The following is a 22,493-nucleotide window of genomic DNA, read 5'->3' as shown; positions in this document are numbered from 1 at the left end:
GTGTTTCTCATCCCTGAAAATGGAAATTTAGAGAGTAGGCAGACATAAGAAAAAAAAGAGAGAGAAACAGGATGGTGGGAACATCTGGGGAAACAAGACCAGTGCCAAACCCTGTGACAACATGAAGGAACTGGAAAGTCTCCTGAGACAGGCTTGAACACACACACTCTCACACAGTCACACACATTGTGCATATACGTATGTCTAAGTGCAAAGTGGACCCTGGTTATAGAATGCCCTTAGCTATTACACCGGCTGGTGCCAGTAAGCTGGCTCTGTGTTGCGCTGCTGCACATTGCCCACATGAAGGCGATTGCAAATTGACTGGAAATCAGGAATGTGATTCAGTTTCTGTGCCACTACAATTTCCTAACAGTAAAACCTCGCCCCATACAGTAATCTGACATTTGAAACACTTCAAAGTCATTGCCAGTAGGCAGCCAGGTTTGTTATTTTGGGATCCCGCCATCCTTTCATATAAGAATCAATGATTAATGACAGAATTGTGGAGTACAAGTGCCGAGAGCACAGACAGTGCAGCACCTGGGAGACCTGAGGGATGGGGATGGAGGCTGGGAGATGATGTACCCCACGTGGGGATGGGGTGGAGGAGATCACATCTACCTTATGGTGGACTGACAAACTAGTTATTCTGACAACAATTATCTGCTGTCTTTAGTGTCTGTACAGCCCCCCACCCCCACTACGTGTTCCCCTCACTCCTTCACGACTTGATGGAACACTCCCACCTGGATTTTCCTTTCTACATCTTTTCCTTCTTGTTTCACTAACCTAACCTCCACCTTGCTCTCTACTGTACGGCTTTTTTTTTTCTTTTGCTCCCTGCCTCACCACATGTATTCAGTCATGGGATACAGTCATCTCTAAAGGTTGATGTGTTTTGTAGGTACCTTTACTCCTAATGGTCCAACCCCCAGTATAATGTGTAGGATTTCATACCTTGAGGCTATATTTATTGCTCTAAGAAATTAATTTTTGAATTTTGGATGTCTGATCTGTAGTGATGATGATTCCATACTGTAAATCAGTTACAATGTAAGTCAATGGTGAGCTTGAAGCTTGTTCTTGGAAGCATTTCCTCTGCAATAAGTCCTCAACATTAACTATACAGTATGGTCACTTGAAAGTTCCCAGATCATCTTGTAGGATTGTTTTTTTTTTTTTTAAATTATAGATGTTATGAGAAGTGGCTGAGATTTGAAGCTGTGCTAAGACATGTATGTACAGTTAGCCTCCATGTGAAACTGCAATACCACTCAACATCTCTCTGTCTGTCAGTGCACAATTTGCACAGTCACTCAGTGATATAGAGATGCAGTTCACACATGATTAGTTTAGAAAAGAAACATTTAGGAGCTAACTGTATCTAGAATGATTTATGATAATCTATTTCACTCTCAGAAACATTGCTAGAAGAACTACAATAGACACAGTGTGCATGTGTGTATGTGTGTAGGTTTCAGGGGTGATACAAAACTTGCCTTTGATGAGGGAATCAGTTAGAGCCAACTAGAGGATTTACTGCTTTAAGGTGGAGAATATGGTAGATCCTTTTTTTTTTTTTTTTTAAATCCATATGCTACAGCCTGTTACCTTACCTAATATCACATCATAGCGAAGACATTTTTTGCCCATCACCAGGCAGTGTATAGGCAATAACGGAAAAAACACAGCATGCCGTTTTCTTACACAAGTTTGAAGGGGTGAACGGAAAAATCCTGTCCGGTCAGTGGAAATAGCCCCTGAGAGGAAATAACTTGACCATGCTAATGCTGGGTGCAGAGACGAGTGTACCACGGCCATTTAAGTGCCAAGAGAGAGATAACAATCAACAAACCCACGCACTCAGTGCACCGAAGAGCACAGTGAGGAGCTACCTGCATGCCTGTGCTCACACAGAGTTCCTGTTCCACAGAAATAGAAGCACACAGATATTCCTTCCTGCTAGCCGAGTCGGTTTCTGATGGGGATGAGGGATTGGGTCCATTCTAGGCAGAATATCTCTACACTGCCAAGCCAGCAAACTTTTCCGAAAATAGCAGCTGCCCCAGTCCACTTGTGGGGTTACTCAGTTCAGTCATCGGTCTTAGTTAATTAGCTTCTTGTAATGATTGCAGCTTGAAGGAGAAAGAGCAGATATGCAGAGGGAGTGGACTGGTATGAGCAAAATGCTGGACCTCACAAGTATAAAGGGCTCTTGAGGATTAAGACTTGGTTTTATTGGTGGTACTAAAATCGGACCTAAGTATAATAGTCAGGGTTGGGTTGAGTCATTAAATGGTAATGGTAAAGGTTAAAGTGAGGGGCTCGGAAATGTATATGTCCATCATGGGTCCCCACAAAGTCGGGTTTGTGTGTATGTGTGTGAGTGAGTGTGTTACATCCACAGTAAAGTCACTGTGTAAATTCATGTCGTTGATTGCACCTTTAATGTAGTTTTACTGGCAGCAGAACTGGTGGAATTATATATAAAGACGATCATTCCATCAAATTCCAACAAATAGAAGGTGAGATAAAATGTGCAACGATTCAAATAAACCTGACATTACATTGGTATTAAATCATGTTATGAAACTTGTATGAGAGTGAACAAGCAATGGATGCCAGTACCTGTTTGGTGATTATGTCCAAAATAATGACCTTCATCACCTTGTTCATTGTTTGGCTTGTAATCTGTCTGAAAAAAGTGACGCAAAATCCTCCTTTATAATTTCTTTTAAATGGCTTTTTGGGAATTTATCATTATAGTCAGTAAGAGAGTGACAGGGCATTGAGTACTCCCTCCGTCATAGTTTTGAAGAGCTGTCCATTTAACATGTTTTGTGCAACTACCGTGATGAAATATGTGAGATTTTGACCTTGTCGCTGATTAAAATTTTGTTTTTTTGTCGGCTAATTTCAGCTACAGCTTCAGCTACATTGTCTATCATATAAGTGTACCCATTACCTATCTTACCTGAGTGTGAGGTCTGCATCAGCACTGTGTCTTCAGGGGAGCACTCTCCTTTTGCCTTTGACAACAGCCTGAGGTCTAAACTGTTAGTTGATAAGGACGTACACTCCCTAAACAAAGCTCTTCAAACAATCCAGTAATCTCAACCTGTATCGACTTTTTGGCATAGATACATCTCAACTCATTTAATTCAACCTTTCTCTAGACATAGTTGCATTAAAAGTTAAAGTTCTGTTTGGGTTTACTGCATCCACAAAAGTCCCTTGTTATGCTAAACCTTCAGAGAATTATATTTCATTGGAATCGCAGCTAATAGTGACTTAGCTTGGAGGGGTGAAGTAAATGTGTGCAGTAATTTCTCTTACAGTCAGGGAACTTTATTATGAAAAGCCACACTGTTGCCCATTTTTACCAGTCTTGGCTGTAGGGCTTGAGGGTTAACGTAGCATAGTGTTTTCAGAAAGCCAAGTTCCAGCAAGTGCTCATGCAGCACACTCTTGTTGGAGTCAGGGAGAGGACTGGTAATGTGATAGACAGGGTCATTTAAACTTTGATTGACTTTGTATGGTTCATCGGTAAGAATTCTTCAGATGCCCAGTCAGACTATATGACAGATGGGTTTGTGGTCAAAGTGTGTTTGTGTGTGTGTCCATAGGCTGGTCCACCAAACTACAGACCAACAGAGCGTGTCAACCGGTGGCTGCTGAGATAAGTTGGCAGTAGAAAAAGTTAAAGACACAGAATTGTTGGACCAATGTAGAGCTAAAAGGTCAGTGGACTGATGTTGGTTAATGTCAGCTGGATGTGAACGTAGCCACGTAGCTAATCAGACTTGTCACCAATCCAGTGTAATTGGCCCAAACTGACTTTTGACACTGACTGCACAGGATGTGAGGTCTTTGAATATCACAAAGAACAGGGTCAGTAAAATGCTCACAAACTGTAAATAGCCCTACAAAACATTGTTTCCACTTTATTTAGGCCAAAGTCAAACAAAAGTGATCTTTGGTTTACATTGGAAATAAATCCTAATTGGAAGCAGAGTTAATCTAATCAGAATACAGAATTAACAATTAATTATAAGATGATGCAAAGAGGGTTTACAACTGTTGACTATATTACACAGTTTACTTCTTCTCGTTACTGCCTTACAAACAATCCAGTCTTATCTGGAATAACTCCCATGTCCAAGAGACATTGTTCCCTCACTGTCAGCGTGGGACTCAGTGTTGGTATGGTGTCTTCTATTGCACAGTGTTGAGCTGCAGTCGGTGGTACAGTAACAGTCCTCTGTGCAGATATAGAAATGAGCCTCTCTGAGATATTGCAGGACCTTATTCCCAAATACACCCTGCAATTAATTGGGACCTAACATCATTTGAATATTGAGTGTGAATGAATTGGGCCATGCCCCTGAGGAAAATTCTGCACCAAAAATAAATTCTGATGTAACATTAAAACAAATCCCTAATATGAAATTAATTAGTTTACATGTTTATAGACACATTTATTGTCTTTGTTAATTGAATGGTTTTTTTGATTTAGTTACATCCAAATACAATAAAGTTTGATGACATGCACAAGACCAAACCTGACACAGATTTAATCAGTGTGCTTTTGGCTCCCGAGCAACTTCATCATTTACCCATAGGCAGCTTATTTATGGTGCAGCACACTCCATTTGTGGAAGGACATTGGTTTTCCTCAGTGAGTGTTTTTTTTTTTTTTGTCAGACTGTTCCCTTCAAGCATCAGATTGCCACACCACCCCAAGTGCACACTCTTGTTGAAGGAAAAAAGAAGAAATGATCTGAATGGTGACTAAAATGAGGCCAATCACAGATATACAGTATTTATGATGTATTCCTCCTAAGGCCGTGTGCATTTGCTGTGATTTGCAGCACAGGCCATTGGTTCTTAAATAGCATGATCTTGCTGTGTATGTGTGTTTGAAAGAGGGGAGTATGAGAGAGTTATGTGTCAGTGTTCTGCTGCAGAGGATGCCTGGATGGCTGCCCAGTCCTCTTCATGCACCATTGTTTAAACACTGGTGCAGCGGCTCCAACTTTCACACACCTACTCCCTAGTAATCACATTTCTAGGAAGTTAAACTTCCACTTGCAGATTGTTTTGAGAATAAGTGAGAAATTTGAGACGGATGATATATATATCATTGATGGTCCACTGTCATATTATAGTGCCAAGAGAGTACAACTCAACATCTATCTATCTATCTATCTATCTATCTATCTATCTATCTATCTATCTATCTATCTATCTATCTATCTATCTATCTATCTATCTATCTATCTATCTATCTATCTATCTATCTATCTATCTATCTATCTATCTATCTGAAATCCCTTCATTTGATCTTACATTCCATCGTTTGTACTTTCACTTATTGATTCTTTCACCTCTGTAATCACTCATTCTCATTCATCCATCCCTCTGTTTTATCTTCTTTTTTTTTTTAAGTTTTCTCCCTCACTGTATTGCACCATAATCTTCCTCCCTTTTCTCCCCATGTTTTCCTTTTGTCTTTGAACTTCTCCTTTGTAAATCACCTGGAGGATGCGATCAGTGTGGTGTAGACTTAAAGCTCAAACATACTGTAAATCATGCACACAAAGATGAAATGCATGTGGCTGAAATCAGACAGAACACATTGCCACACCTCATGTGATATTTGATATATGATGTGGCGTGATGCAGTGCCTCAGCTCCACTGGAGTGTGAAGTGTGTGAGAACAATCAGCATCCTCTTATTAAAGTAATACTTGGGAACATGCATCATAGCCACAGTCAAATGAGAAAAAGTAAATACATTTTCATCTCTTTTTGTACAGAGATAATGCCACAGGGAATTCACTTTCAGCTTAGCTGAAAGAACTGGTAAACAGACTGAAAATGGAAAATCATTAAAGGAGCTATATGTAAAAAATGTATGGCAAGTAATCATAAAATCACCCAATATGTCACCAGAGACTAAGGAATCATGTTAATTTGTACTGATCTAACTGACGGAAATAGTACAGCCAGAATATTTGCATTTAAAAATTTTATTCGCAGCACATAAATCATGTTTATGTTTTGATTTAGTGTTTTTGCCTGTTGCTCCACCCGCTGCTATCTCCCAATCACAAAGTCAGTAGCATTTCAGCATCCAGCTGCAGCTACAAGCATTGTAGATAATGTCCTGGTTGCCTTGTTGTTGCTCCTCCCTCACAGTTGTAACACTGACGTTACTAACATTAAAAGACCTCGCTGTGACTCTCAAAAAACCTTGACCAAAGCAGAAACGAAACCAGGATCTGCATAGGAGATGCGTTTGAAAGACGTGCGTCTTTTAACTTATTTTTTCTACGTTTACAAAGTGTAACTTTGGTTTCATGACTCAGGAATGTTTGGCTTTAATGTATATTTTTATTCTGGTAAATCTGGAAATGACGCATTTACACCTTCACTCCATTAAGCTTGGAGACATTGTGGGAATAAAAACAAACAAACCCTCCTTGGTTCCTATGATGCTTGTACAAATACTGACAGCTGTTGTATTATCCTAGTTGGAGCAACACACTGCATTGTAAAAGAGTAAAAGAAAACATGGTCCTTACATCCAGTATTTAGCAGCTTTGTTGTCTGCTTTAAAAAGCCCTCCCTCTGGTGCCTTAATTCCTTTTATCACCTTCAGTCTTCGTCCTAAGATCACGTTGGCGTTCGTACAGCGAAAAAAAAATGTTATTCAATTGTTATGTTTCCTCTTTCATGAGCTACTGGCCATCCTTCTACCTGAACTCACCCTCTGTAAGATTCACATTTACCATATGAAGACCAGCTCATAGCCAAAGGCATGTTTAGATGTTAGTCATTCATGTTTTATGTGAGTAATACATGATACAAAGACTTTACATCTTATGTCATTCTCACACAAAAAGCTGTGAATGAAGAGTCTGGCTTGCTTTGGGCCAGACTTGAATCCACCATCCAGTAAGCTGAATGTGCCCCATATTCTCTGCACTGTACTTGCTACGCTAAAGATAAATATAGACATGGTGTTAGAGGGTGGTGTGCATTCTTTTGAAGTATTGTGGGGGCTGTTCGTTGAGGTATGAAATGATGTGCTGGTTTTATGAGGTCATGAATGATGTGTCACGCAATGGGACACTCGCTGCTTTCGAATGATGTATATTATTGATAGTGTTGTCTTCATTACGCGGAATTCAATTTCTGGCCCTTATAAGTACCACTAAATCCAAGGGATACGTTTTTAGACCAGACATGGACTCAGACTGTGACTCTGCTGGTAAATTAAATTACATAACTACTGTATCTAGACACCATAGGTAAGGTGAAGCTCTCATGAAGGAGCTCACCAGATGTTTGTAGCTAAATGATAAGAAGCTAAATACCACTTAAGGCTTCATGTCAAACGTTTTAATAAATTAACTTGCATTTGACAGTATTAATGATGGAATCATTAGAGCAGTAATCATCAGTGTCTTACCTAACAAAGGACACAGTTCACCTGATTCTTGTGGCGGCTTTACTCCAGTTTGGGTGCTTTGTCGGATATTTCATAATACTTTTTTAATACAGAGAGTAACACGCCTAACACACTGAAGCCTGGGCTGCATGCTGACTTTTCATCAAAGAGATGAAACAACTTATGACACTGTGTTGCTTTCTCAGGATTATTCATATTCCCCATTGAGAAGCGGGGGTTGTCATATATGTGCACTGTGTTCAGAGTTTAGCTGGCACATGGCAGTTTTCTTCAGAAGTGTTTTAGCCCATGGTAATGGTTATGTTTTTCACTTTCCTTCTGATCTGCCTTTTCCTCAGTTCCATCTTTGTTTTTTTTTAGGTTTCTCTCTCTCTCTCTCTCTCTCTCTCTCTCTCTCTCTCTCTCTCTCTCTCTCTCTCTCTCTCTCTCTCTCTCTCTCTCAGTTTTGTCAGTCTTTGGAGAACAACCACATGTGAGATGATTTGCTGCTTTGCTGGTTCAGCAGTAGTTAAACTGTAAGATCAAAGATGTGTTCATGTAGGAAGCTCTGTGTCAAGCCTTTTTCCTTTTTTGAAGATTGTTTGAGCATTTTTGTTTAATTGGACAGTGAGCAGTAGTAATGGGGGCGGGAACAGTTTACTAGCTGGAATCACGCTGACAATGTTGCAAGTACATGGCATGTGGCTTGGAAGCACGCCATTTGAGACATACTTAATACATTCATTATGAAGTCCCAGTATGTGTGTTTGAGGTTTAAATGAATTTCATGCAGCAGATTAATATGCGAATGTGAGCACACAGGAGCCATTGCAAACAATTTAAGTATCCCCAGAAGATGGATGGGAGTCTGTAATTCTGCTTTGTGTGAAAATCAAAGTTGCTTTGGTTGGAAACACAGTGCCGGCCTTGAAATCCAGTCCTAATAGCATCATTATAGATTCATCAGAGACATCAGTATCAGTTTATGCAGGCGTCGTCCTGCTGCATCATCAGCCTTATCAAAGTTCACATCTTCTCCCCTTTCTCTTTCCCCTTCCCCCCTTCTCTCCTTTATCTCCTCCCCATCTTTATCTCCTTTTTCTTTTCTCCTTCTTCATCCTCTATTCTTTCTCTATTCTCACTTCCCTCTCCCTCTAATCTTCCCCATGTCTACTCACGTCCTCTACCACCTGCTCTTGCTTGTTCTTCTCTTTCTCCTTCTTTCCTCAGTTTGCTGCAGTGCATCACCAGCAGCCACATTAACATCTCATCGCCATTACCCAGCAACGTCCTGAGAAAGATTCACTGCCTTTTACCACATTCCTTCCCCTCTTTTTTTAACTTTCTCTGCCTGTTCCTTCCCTACTGTCATAGTATTTTCTTTTTTGTAGTTTTCGTCATTTGTCTATTTTCTGCCATCTCACCCATTTGTATTTTTATGGTGCTCATTTTTCCCCTTATGCATGTAATAATCACCATATAACAGACAACCTCCTCTCCTCTCCTCTCCTCTCCTCTCCTCTCCTCTCCTCTCCTCTCCTCTCCTCTCCTCTCCTCTCCTCTCCTCTCCTCTCCTCTCCTCTCCTCTCCTCTCCTCTCCTCTCCTCTCCTCTCCTCTCCTCTCATCTCCTCTCCTCTGTGTGATGAGCTGCACTGTACTGTTACAAGGGAGTGGGTGCCCTTGGTGTGACCGTGAGAGAGATGGGCTAAAGCTCTGCAGTAGCAAGCCAGTGAGTGAGTAAGCAAGTTGTTTTCACTGTATGTGAGTGTGTGAGATAGAGGCTGAAAGAAGCACTGTGGGAGAGTGTGTGTGCGTGCACTCTGTACATGTGCGCATACACGTGTGTGTGCATATTTGTTTTTCCCGTCTGTTCTGGGTTAGAGCCGGTCTGTATTATTTGCGTAATGCCACTCAAACCAGGCAGCTCTGGTTTAACATGCAGCCCAGACTGCCGGCCCACCATTCCCAAACCAGCCTCTTCCCTCCATCACTCTTCATCACACACTTCCTGGTCACCTAATCTGACTCTCCTCTCCTCCCTTCAAGGGTTTTAGAGGCTAATCTCCCCTCATTTGCAACCTTTTGTCACCATTACTGAGACTTTTCTTATGTTGCTCACGTACATGGCTTCACCGTGCGAGTCCATGTCCGCCTACAGTTTTGAGTCATGAAGAAATTAGCATTAGTATCAAAATTGCAGAATGTAGATGAGGAAGGACTTTTTTAAATTAGCAGATGTCACAGAAGAACTGAAAGGGAACATACATACATTATATTAAGGTGTTAGATCAGGGACAGTCCTCTCCAGCTGCAGTTTTTGGAGTGTCATCTTGAGGACTCCCATTAGAATAGAAATGGCTAATGACGGAGTGATAAATTGTATTACTTAAAAGGATTGAGGCTCTTGTCTGATTACTTCCTTCAAGGTATAATTTAAGATTAGCCCCCTCCCTTCTTTCCCTCCCTGCCTCTATCCGTCCTTTTCACCAGATTTGTCTCTGTCTGTCTCCGTGTGTCCCCCCCTGCTTGGCCCAGGACTGTCTGTCATAACAAAGAGATCATGAGGATCAGAAATGTGTTGCACTGTACACAAAAGCATTAAAACGTCCTTGTTGTCTTGTAAGGAGTTTAGCTTGACGGATTAGCATAGTCAAACATGGTATTGTTTGAAATGACTGTTAGAGTGTGACTCTCTTGTTCTTGTTCAAACTGTGATTTTGGTGGAAAAACACTCAAATTAGAACTCTGATGAAACCAGTCAAAAGAAACACCTTATTTTGTAAGCAAATAGCAAAATTAATTGTAGTCTTTTGTTAGAAAATGTCATTGTCACCTGTAATCCTAATACCAGCAATTGCTTTGTGCTTAACATTAACAATTTATTGAGTGTTGCAAAGTTGTTTTTGTGGATGAAAGTATAATTACAACAGTGTCAGAATTATTTGAACTTTTAACCTGCTGTGCTTGAATTGAATTTAGTAAAATACGATTTAGTATTTATTATATTAAAATGTGTAAATACCAATACTGATGGTATGTTTATGCATGTTTAATTGGGTCAGTGTGAAATATGTAAATTAGAAACGTCACTGGCATGTTGTGATGTACCAGTTTGTATTTCTAAGTAATAGGTTTTGCTCTCCCCTGTCTAAATGTTAGCGCACTTAGCAGGAGGGAGTGAAAAGAGCTGTAATGCAAAAGGCTTATTTAGTCCAAAAGAAAAAAAAAACAGATTAAAGATGTTTTGTTCATGCTAGCTTAATAGCCCAATCTTTTTTAACAAGCACAGGATGTAGGCTAAGAGCTGCTTGGTGTGTGTATGAGTGAGTGTGTGTGAGTGTGTGTGTGTGTGTGTGTGTGTGTAGGGTTGTACTCTGTGTAGCCTATGTAAGCTAGCATTATTCTCAGTGCCAGGCAGATCAGTTGCATAGCAACAAGAACTTTTTGAGGGCAGGAAATCTTTTACCAGTGGAATGTGTCAAGCACAGGAACAGTACAAAAGGAAAGAGAAAGATACACACTGTACATAGCCCAAATGCCCATATGCATGTAATAGGCTTGATATTGAAGAAATAATAATGTAACGGCTAATAATCTATGGATGTGGGCTGTAATACAGCAGAGGGTCTTGATTTTGCACAGCTTTGACATACATGACATTTTCTTTTATACAAGGCCTTTACTAAATGACTGGACAATTGCACCATCATCGAGAGAAAGAACAATGCCACTCAGGACTGCAGCAACGGTTGTCTAAATGTCACAGTTTTCTGCACTAAAAGTTAATACAGAGGGTATCAGCAGCTGAATGCAATACCGAATAATAAAACTGATGGAAATATTTTAAAATATTTAGTTTAATATAGTCTCTTAGCATATTAGTGAACATTCAGGGCATAGTTATTCAGGCACTTTCTTCTTACATGCAGCATCCACTCAAACATATATTTGAAGAGAGACACACTCAGACAGACCTAAAGGTTGTTGAATTCATGGCAACAGAAGTCACACAAATAATGTATCAGATATGCATGTACACGTATAGAGGATGTGTGATCACACACTTACTGTAGCAGCAGCATTAAAGTCATGTCCTGTACTGTAAGGCTGCAGAAGTGACTGCGGTGTGAAGTGGTATTAATGACTCTGTAGAGTGCTTACCCAGCAGGACACCAATCTATGTGTGTGTGTGTGTGTGTTGTGTGTGTGTGTGTGTGTGTGTGTGCGTGTGTGTGTGCTTAAATGGTGCCAGAGGTCAGAGCACAATGTAGTTGCTCCTCGCTGGAGATTACCTCCCTCCATCCTACAGTCTATCCTCCTCTTCTTCTCATCTCTTCACTGTTCTGCACTGTCCCTTGTCTCATTGGCATGGTCAAAGCTTTGGGCCCACAGGGCGTAAAAAGACTATCTTCTTTGCATATCTGTGTTTCTCCATTGCCTTAGGGGAGGGGGCGCCCCACCCCACCCCTATTCCACCAAATGGCCAAAAATAAATAAACAAATAAGGAGAAGAGATGGGGTAACAACTTGTTACATAAGATTTTTTATTTCTTTTCTTTTTCCTTTTTTTTTCTTGTTATAAATTCCTCTAAAAACTCAAATACAAAGCCAACGACCCAAAAGCAGTAAACCTATAGGGGAAACAGTGTTATACATGTCATGCTATCTAAAATCACATGCAGGGGTGTAATCGTGTCAGCTTTGTTTGGTTCAGTGTAAACAAGCAAAGGCGGAATAATGAGGGATCTACTCAATGGCAACATAGTGCAGTGGCATCTCTGTTTATAAGGGGCTTACATGTCACGCTCAGTATTTTGGATGCTCCTCATCTACAGTATGTAGTTACTTTAGTTTAGCAGTGAGTTTCAACACATGATGTGAGGCTCTTCAGTGTAGATGGTTGTGGTGTTGACCTTTGACACACGTCTGTGTCCTGACTGTTTACCCACAGGCCTTCAGATGATAGGCTGTTACTTACGATATGTAACCAATCAGATGGTGCTGTGGGCGGGACACTTCCCCAGACTACAGACAGGCAACAGGAGGATGCATCAGAGCCAAGGTAGCACATTTTAAAATCCATGTTGTTTATCACTTTTAAAAAAAGGAGAACAACGCTGTATATTGCATCTAATAATCAGCCGAGCCGATAATTTATCGATCGATCCCGAGCTATCTTGTCAATTGCCTTTGATTTACTTCTACATTCATTTCAAGGGCTGGGAGGATCTGAAAAACACGCAGATGGTCTCTGAGTGTGAGGTGGTATTGGCTCAGGCACAATGACAGACAGCAACCAATAGACTAATAGACAATACTGTAAGCATCTGACAAGCATTGGGCGTGTTGGACTTGTCTTCTCCAGATAATCTGTCTCCAGCTTCTTTCTCATTCAAGGTAAGAGACTGTAGAGGACAGGACTGCCTCTCTGTCAGCACTCCTGTCTTGTCTTGTCTTCTCTCCCTCTCCCTCTTCTTCTCTGCCTCTGCTGTCCTGTGCTTATGCTGGCAATCGTTCAGCGTAACTTGGCTCTGATTAATTGGCTGCTTAGGAAAAAAAAAAGATCCTTGAAAAGTTCCCCTTACTTTAAAGCAACAACTAATTTTAGATGGAGTTTGAAGTGTGAAAGTGCATTAGTGTTTATATTCATGGATAGTGAACACAGTGAGTTCTCCTGTTAATTGTATTGGACAGACAGGTTGAGGCATTTCCAAATTGTTGTACTCTGCCTGCACTGAACAATACTCTTTCAAACCTCCTGGCTGTCATCTGTGTGCAGCATTAGGACACTCTAGAGATGCTGTTCTCCATTAAAACAAACTTCAACCACTCTGGTGTCAGTTAAACAACAGCTTCTAATTTAAATACATTATTTTCAAGACAGGTCTCCTCATAAATAAAGCATGTGTTTACTTAAAAAATGTTGTCTGCCATTGGCGTGGTTCCCAGCACAGGAGATGAAGTTCTCATTTTCCAAGACAATTAAGGCAAACTTTATCTCACTGGCCAGGACTTAAGTCATAGCCTACTAGACACTCTGACGCTAGCCTTTGTGAAGCTGATAGCATCACCGTGCTAACATGCTGCTCACCATTATAATGCTGATGTTAGTACAATGTTTGCTATGTGCATTGTCTTAATGCCAGGATGCTAACATTTGCTAATTAGCACAAAACACAAAGATTTTTCTTATTTTTTATTTATTTATTTAAAAAGGACAGTGTGCAGTGACATTAATTATTGAGACAATAAAAAGATGGCTGCACCAGATTTAGCGGAGCCGCTAATTTCCATCTGTAGTCCTGTCTTACATAAGTACATAACAATTTGACAGACAAACGGTTGCGACAAACATGGCAATTAGTAATCCTACATAAGTACATAACAACATGACAGTTTAGATAACCGGTTTGCATGTAGTAGTTGTCGTTTAACAGTTGAAAACCCAAAGATGGTGACAGATAAAAAGTGAAGGAATCATGTTTTCTACAAGAGGTGTTTGGGTAGTCAGATGGTCAGATGTCAGAGTTGGTTTATTGACCAAAGCAAACTGTTAAAAATACAATGAAAACCGGCTTAGTAAAGGGATTATGATGCACAGGAAGCAAAGTCCACTGATCAGATATCTGTGGAGTGTTAATGAGGCTTTTAATTCCTTAAATTAAAGTATGAAACCAACATAAATCATCCCATATTTTAGACACTACATTTTTTCAAATTTGATTGGTGCTTTTCATTTACACCATCATGTTATTGCTCTTCTTCCGAGAAGGCACTCGACTGAACAGTTACTGCCTCCAGCTGCTGATTAACCAGCTCCTAATATTCACATGACAGCAGTGAATGTAAAATAAATTAGCAATAAAATAATCATTTGTTCTCCTTTTTTAGAGAGAGATATTACTTCAACTTTGGTAAAATTAGTGAAGTATTTGGATGGAAGCTCCTTTACTGGAGGTGTTGAAGGACATCCAGCAATCACCGAAGGGTTAAAGATGAACGTGCAGCTGTCTATAGATTTCTAAATGATATTGTGTAGGTGGAGAGGTTCAGCTGAAGGCATACTTGCGGGTTTATTTTTTCCTATGATGAAGGAAGTGACTAAGAATTTACTCTGCCCGGTGTTTGCTAATTGGATGTTCCTTGCCTCCAGCTAAACTGACAGCCTTTGTAACAATATTGACTGTTTATTGTAGTGTGTTCGGAGTCCATTCAGTTCCCCTTCTGCCGAAGGCTCAGAAAGCCTGGGCTGAACAGAGCTGTGTTGTGTATACATGCATGTTTTAATTTAATTTAAATTTTAATTTAAGATACTATTACAGGAGGGAAGGGATGCTACAGAGGGCTGGCGGTTGATCAGGTTTGGGGTTAGGATCGGGGACTGGTGACTGAGCCTACATGTTTTGTGATCTACCAGGTGAGCCACTGGGGTGCCCCTGAATATAACTGTTTTGCATAGCTGCTTTGCATTACCTCTCACCTGACACCTTTAAACAAAGGGTTGGCTGTTTTGTTTTTTTTCCAAGCAGCACAAGGTTCTTCCAAGAAGCCCCAGGGCTTAGTTTTATGCGTGTTGATATCCTTGTGATCTCTCTGGTTTAATATTAATTTAATGAGGAAATTATGCAATTACTCCTGTTACGGAAAGTAATGTACAAAAGCAACAAAATGTATTTAAATACATGTGCAGTCTTGCTGGAAAGTGTATTGTATTCAACTGAGAATGAACTATATTCAATCACAGTTGGCTGTATCTATTCATGTTCCAGTCTTTTTATAAACTATCTGGAATTGTCCAGCTTACAGGCATGCAGGAGTGATTAATCCTCTGCCACAGTTTAATCCTCACACCTCATCTCGACCAGGCATTAATTTCCCCTGGAAATGGGGGAATAAGAACTGAATATATGGCTATTTAGGAGGGAGTGTATCTGTCGAGAGAGACAGAGTCCGAGACAGGGAGAGAGAGGGAGAGGGAGTGAGGGAGGGAGAGGAGATAAATTAAGAAAGAAAAAAATGAGGAAGCTCAAGTAGATTAATGGCTTTGGACACCCAGCTTTCCTGTCTGCACCTCACTGAATCAGAGGCAGGCAGCTTTGTTAGATTATCAGTACAACAATGTGTAGTGCTGCTCCCAGGGGTCAGCCAATGAGGAACAATGACCACCACCAGAAAGGTGGTGATGGCTTTCCCCTGCAACAATTGTGGGCCTGTAATTAGACTTTCAAACCTGCTCTGGAAAAAAAAAAGAAAATCATCCTCTTTTCTAACCTGTAAGAACAAGTAGATCTCCGCTCAACAAGTCAAACAGAAGAAGACAAGACAAGAAACAGAATATTAACAGGACAGTGGACATTAAAGGAAAAATATTTCTCCTTCAAGTATCTAGAAATGCAGACAACCAGTCCAAAAAACAAGGAAAAGTTCTGTTGTGAAAAGACATAAAACATGTTAAACTGGTGTGAAATAAAAATAAAAATCATTAACCAACGTAGAGTGTAAGAACATCATTATATATAGTGTTCAAAATCATTGAAATGAAATGTGTTTACATTGCATTGCTGTGCTTCTCTGTGTGCACTGTGGCTACAAGTGGCTGTTGTTTAAATCCACTTGTGCAGTCAATGAATGCAAGACTACTGACATAGAAATATTAACTGATTAATGCATTAGGAAGCTTAATTAGTTCATTTACTAATAGACTTCATAGTCTGAGGACAGTTGGATAAGAGCAAGAGCAGCAGAAGCACCAGAGAGAGGGCCGGGTCCCATGGGACTGGGAGCAGGGATGTGATGCTTACACAACAAGTTGCACGGTGCTGGTCCTTATGTACTGGCAATTTTTAACTTCATAATTCTGACAGAACTTCTATATTTGACAACCAAGGGTACACCCTCAGTAGAAAAAGTCGGAGTGAGTGTCTGCCGCTGTTTTATGTTCTTCCGGCGCCATCTGTCATCTCGTAACGCTTCTCCTTAGCCTACCCTTGCCTCTTGGTTTGGTATTCAGGTGAGGAGAATTTGACTGAGTTCGCCCTGTCGCGGACAATGTCTCCCCGTCTGCTGGCTCTGTGTGTCGGCGTGTGTACGTGGATGTAGGTGGGATGGTTTTTGTGCGACTTTCTTGTATGTGTGTGTGTGTGTGTGTGTGTGTGTTTCCATTAGTCTTATGGCTTATGGCTGTCCTTGGGGAGTCAGATGAAGCTTTCCATCACTCTTGGAACAAGGACTGAAAGGAGAGGAAAGAGACACAGCAGTGCAGAGAAAGGTCTAACAGAGGAAAACAGGATGGAATGAGAGTTGTTATTGCCTGCCATGCTGGTTGTGATTGTATGAGTCACAGATTTATGCCTACATATTAAATACCCAGATTATAGATTGATTGATTGGTTGATTTCCTTCTGTCAGAACAAACAGGAAATACATCCAGGTGTGGGTGGGTTGGTGCTCTTACTGTACGTTCACACCCAAAGCATCTTTAACGTCTGCAGCCGCCATGGTCACTGGCATCTCGCCGTCTGCCAGCTCTAGCGGCCAAAGGGGCGGGACTTTCAAGCAGCGCTGCAGGTGGTGTGTCCATTCAGGCTCTCTCAGTTTCTCCCGCCGTGAGAATCCCAGTCTGCAATTGGCTGCTGTTTCGGCAGCGACGCTCCTCATTACATAAAGTTGAGCTTCTCTCAACTTCAGTTTGACACTCTGGATGCTCACCGCCGCCGATGCTCCCAACCCTTTAGGTTTGAACGTACCATTAGGTTTTCATTCGACACCTCTAAAGATGATTGTTGGAGCCTATTTAGACAATATTATTCTTTTTGATTGCTTTTGATTGATTATGCCACAGTCAGGGCCCTCCTCCTTGTCAGGCGACCCTCCTCCCGTGATTTGGGAGTGAGCACAGCTGGTTCTGGAAGTGATTTTCTTTTGTCTGTGGAAGGAGTGAGGAGTGAAATAGTTTTTTGACCACTAAATTACAGTTTATTTTATTTTATTTGCTTGAAGTCAACCCGGATATGAGATCGTTTTTGTTTCTGTAAATAAATCGTTATACTTTTGATTGAAACTATCTCTCCGCGAGGGCTTTTTATTTAGTGAGTCTTAGACCTCCTCCAACACACACTGCTCTGATGTTTTTGACCATCACTTTTTTTTGGATCACAAGAGTAGCCACCACAATGATTGATCAATCATTCATATTTTTAAAGAAAAATGGCAAATTTCATGTTTTTGTTCGTCTTTATGTTATAATAAAGTAAATCAAACAATAATTAATATAATCAAGAGAAAAATAAACATTTAGTTGCAGCCCTGATTAGATCGATGGTGCGTCGATAGATGGTGGTGAAAGCTACCTATAGTAAATTAAATATGGTCTTTGGTGAACAGTTAAGGCTATTTATCTTTTTATTTATTCTAATAATTATTTTTTATACTACATATAGCTCATCAAAAGGTATTGTGGAGGATGGCTGGTGGTGGAGCACAAATCAGACCGATACCGGCGCCGTGCAGGTTAGAGAATGGCGGTGAAAAATATGATTGGATTAGTGATTTACATAGAAAAGGTGCAATAAATCACGTCGAGGAAGTATAGTTTGCATCCTGTAGGGATTGTCGGTGCTGAAGATAGCTCCGTTTTGAGGGAGCTTACTGTTAGATTCTGTTTGTGATGCTCAACAACACACATGGATTTTGATTCCTTCCTTATCCTTCCTATGATTTGTGTTCAGTTTGGAATAAAGCATCACACTCTCAGATTATCATTTGAAAATGATCAAGCCTTCATGTGTCACAGGCCTGTTGCACAAAGCGACGATAAATGTTCTTCTGCGCCCTCACACGCTCATGTATCAGTCACTAGTGATACGTCTCAGAATGAGTGTGAGAGAAATGTTGCAGTTACAGCTTGCATCTCGGAGGTTTGGTAAAACAGGCACCGGACTCTAAACAAATGTAGAACTGGTCTTTCACTCTTCATAACTGTCTGAGACTACTGCTGCAAGGAAGTGCAGACATGCAGCGTGTGAGTAATATATTAGATTAGACAGAGTGTGTGCGATGGTGACCTCTCCCAGAGAAAGGTTAGAGACCTTTGGGAGTCATCTCATTACTGCATGCTTGTGTGTGTGTGTGTGTCCGCAGACACAGTGCATGGTCTTATTTTACTACAGCACTCAGGAGATGGCCTCAAGCTTCCGCAATTAATAAGGCTAATGGTTATTGGCTGGTGCTAGTGACCAGGATATGAGATGTCTGATTGACCCGAGGTAAACACGGCACTTTATGGGTTAACAGATTTCTTCTGGATGGAAATGGATCTTTTATGGGAGGGAGTGAAGAGGCCATTTATAAAGAGAAGGACAAAGAGGATGAGGAGCATTATACTAATGTGTCTAATAGGCTTCTTGAATGACTGTCATTTAATTAAGACGGATGACATGAATCTCTCTGAAGTGAAGTTTGTGTGTGTGTGTTTTCTGTGGTGGGACATGCCTGCAGTGTCGTCCTAAAACTGGTCTAGCTGCAGGATTATCATGAGGAGAAACTGACTTTCCCATTAATGAGACAAAATTCTTTTTTTTCTCCACTAAAGACGGAGGTGTGGTGTTGTGTTGCGCTGTGGAGACTGTACACCTGCATCTGAGGTGAAAACCTCATCAGTCACAAAGGAAATTCAAATGAAGGGAATCTCATGATGTTGTACGATGCATGTGAGTGGAGCAGTGATCACCTTGTATTGGGGGGGGGGGGGGGGGGGGGTCCTGGCTCTGTTGGTACTTCCACTTTTGGCAGCCTATGATATTATTGTTGCTCTTTCTCCCAGGTTTTGGTGCACTGCAGCCCTGAAATCTCTCAGACGTGCTGCATTGATATTCAGGCCCTGTTTCTGATCCCCATCACTGCTCCCCCCCTGTCTCTCTCTTTCTCCTTTTTCCTCCCGTTCTTTCCCTCTCTCTGTAAGTCTTCCCTCTTCAAGAAATTCTCCCTTTCCATGTCTTGACCAAGATAAGAGGTCCTATCAGTGGTGTACTCCATATACACTTTGTTGTCCCCAGTATTGTGACAGTTTTCCATCCATTCATCCATTGACTTCTGTACTAAACAAAAACTTTGTCTACTCCAACTTTATTTAAGCAATATCACATGAGAGGGAGTGCTGTTGTACTGTATATCAGCACGGGCGCTCACACCCGCTCAGATAAGTAGCTGAGCTACGTGGCTAACAACAGCTAACACTCATATCAAAACACATCGCCGTCGAAACATAGTTGCCGCCGCAGCAATTTTTTTTTTCAGCCGGGTTTAGGCTGAGTCTGTTTCTATCTGTAGTAGCAGCGGAGAGATGGGGCAGCTCCTGTATGGGGAGCCTGGCTCTGACTTAGCTCCTGTCCAGCTGAACAGCAGAGTGATAATGTCTGTAAAAAGTCCCAGTGCTGTTATGGGCCTACTGTATATCAGCACTCATGGAACGTCTCTTGTCCAATCAAATTACTCGGTCGGAACCGGTAGGAACTAATGCTGCGTTCGATTGCACTCGGAACTCGGAAAGATCCGGGTTGGAAATTCCGACTTCCGAGGTAAATGCGTTTCATTGCAACCTCGGAAAACATGGCCGCCCACAGTAAGCTGATGTCTTTCGAGCATCCAAAAGTACTGCTGGGGAAGAACATTAGCTGCTTGGGGGAGAGAGGGAAAGAGAAACGCCACTTCTGCAACACACAGTCTTGAACGCAGCAGCGAGTGGAATCCTGCATGCGTCATAGCGAGCCGTGCAGATGTCAACTCTTGCTGCAGTACGCGTGGAACTAGGCTATATTCCCTTTTCCATAACTTCTCCCTTGCTTAAATGTCTAGGTTGGAAAATAAATAGCCTAAATAAATAAATACCCCTCGCGGTGTGCGACGCCATATTGCTGTGACGTAATTCCGACCAACTCGGGCTGCTTGGATGCTACCCGAGTTCCCGAGTCGGAGTTCCGACTTCAAGGGCCGTTCTATTGCATTTTTCTGATTCGGAGGCCGGATATTTCCGAGTTCCGAGTGCAATCGAACGCAGCATAATTGTTGTATAAATTGAGTTATCTGGTCACAATATTCTAGCTCTAGTTTAGACTTGCCAAACAGCAGCATGATTCCATTGCACCTGTCTTCACCTGCATTACTGCAGTTTCTGTGGCAGCTGCTGTACACTGCTCATGTTGTTTATGTAACGTGTGATTAAAAAAAGAAGCTATGTTGCATGTTTATATTGATAATTTATTTATTCATGCATTGCTTCATTCATTTGTCCTTGGTCTATGTCCATTATTGGTTATGGTAGTAATTGATTTTTCATAACGCACTGCCTGTCTAGTGACTTTTATAACAAACCTTGGCGTCTTTCCATCAGCAAGATTTGCCTCTGTGATATTGTGGATATGTCAGTGTACATGCTGCGTTACATGTATTATTGGGAATAACCTAAGGCGGGGGGGGGGATGCTGCAAGTGGTGTCCAGCATCTGATATCTACATAATGCTCCTGAGGCTCAGCATCACTGCAAGTTTATTACACAGTGAGAGAGAGGAAGAAAAAAAAAAAAAGACAAAACACAGAGAAAAATAGTTGAGAGTTGTGACAGGATGGGATGTGAGATAGTGACGTGACGGCAACCTGACGCAAAAGCTGTTATCCTCTCCTGTCGTGGCCAGGCGGCTTGCTGGATAGACAGGTGTGTGAGTGTGTGTCACTGTAGGATGAGCCAGACACACACACACCCACACACACACACACAAAAGCATTATGTCCTGCAGCCGTCATGTCTGCTGTGCGAGTGTGTGTGTGTGTGTTATGGGAATCCTGGCCTGCATAAGATGAGACTGAGACTGACAAGGATGCGTGTCCTTGAATGTTACCCTCCCCTCCTCTTCCCTCTCTGTTTTTCACTCATGCACTTGCTCCTTCTTAACCTCTACATCTTTCATCCTTGTCTCTGACTCGTCTCTCCAGTTTCCTCTCAATCGCTCTGTTATTTCTGACCTCTTGTCTATCCCTCCCTCTCTTGCTCCAGTGCTTCTCTTCTTTGTATCTATTCCCTCTGTCTTCCCCTGTTTCTCTCCATTTTTTTTTGTCTCCATCTCTTTTCCTTCCAAAGTCATTTCTGAAATGAGGCTGCGAGCGCGTCTGCAGCGGACCTTCTGCTCCGCTCTGCTCTGGGGGGCTGAATGTCAAAGACGGGGAGTGAGAGGAAGCTACAGAGGATGAAAGATGTGGACAAGGATTGACTGCCACATCTGTTTCCATCTTCCTCCAACCCTTCCTCCTCTCTTCTCCCACCCTCTTCATCAATTTATCTTCCCAGCCATCTATTGTGATCCCCCTGTCAAGAGAAGAACAGCACACACACAGACACACACACAGCTACTTGTACTTCTATTTTAGAGCGGACATTCATCGACCTAATGCGTTCCCTTACCACGACCTCAACCACTGCAACAAAATGCCAAACCCCAGCTTTCTGTCAAACTCCCTAACCTAAACCTAATTCTAACCAGCACCAACCCTCCAACACCCCTTTGAACTTGCGAGGACCGAAATGTCCTCACTTTTCCCAAACGGTCCTCACTCTCAGTCCTCACAAAGATAGAAGCACCCGCACACACACCCACACCCACACACGTCCAGTCCACCCCTGCTGCCTGCAGACATGGTACAGGCTGTGCATTGAGACAGCCCCAGCTGAGGCAGGAGCAGTGAGAGTGCAGCTTAGCGAGTCTCTACACACACACGCACACCTACACTCACTCACACATACACGCACACACACACACATACCGAACGGCACCGTGGTGGTTAGTGGTTAGTGGTTAGTGGTTAGTGGTTAGTCTGCTGCTGCTGCTGCATCATTTTTTTGGGGGGGAGGATTTTCACGTCACGGTGATGGTGGTGACAACCTTGCTGCCATGTAAGTATACACTGTCCTTGTGTGAAATGTGAAAGACAGAACAGTGTGTGAGAGTTTGCTGTTTTTCTTTACTGCTTTTTCTTTTCTTTTTT

The sequence above is a fragment of the Trachurus trachurus genome (genome assembly GCF_905171665.1).
Source record: "Trachurus trachurus genome assembly, chromosome: 5".
Taxonomy (NCBI): Eukaryota; Metazoa; Chordata; class Actinopteri; order Carangiformes; family Carangidae; genus Trachurus; species Trachurus trachurus.
Note: the sequence above shows the minus strand (reverse complement) of the source record.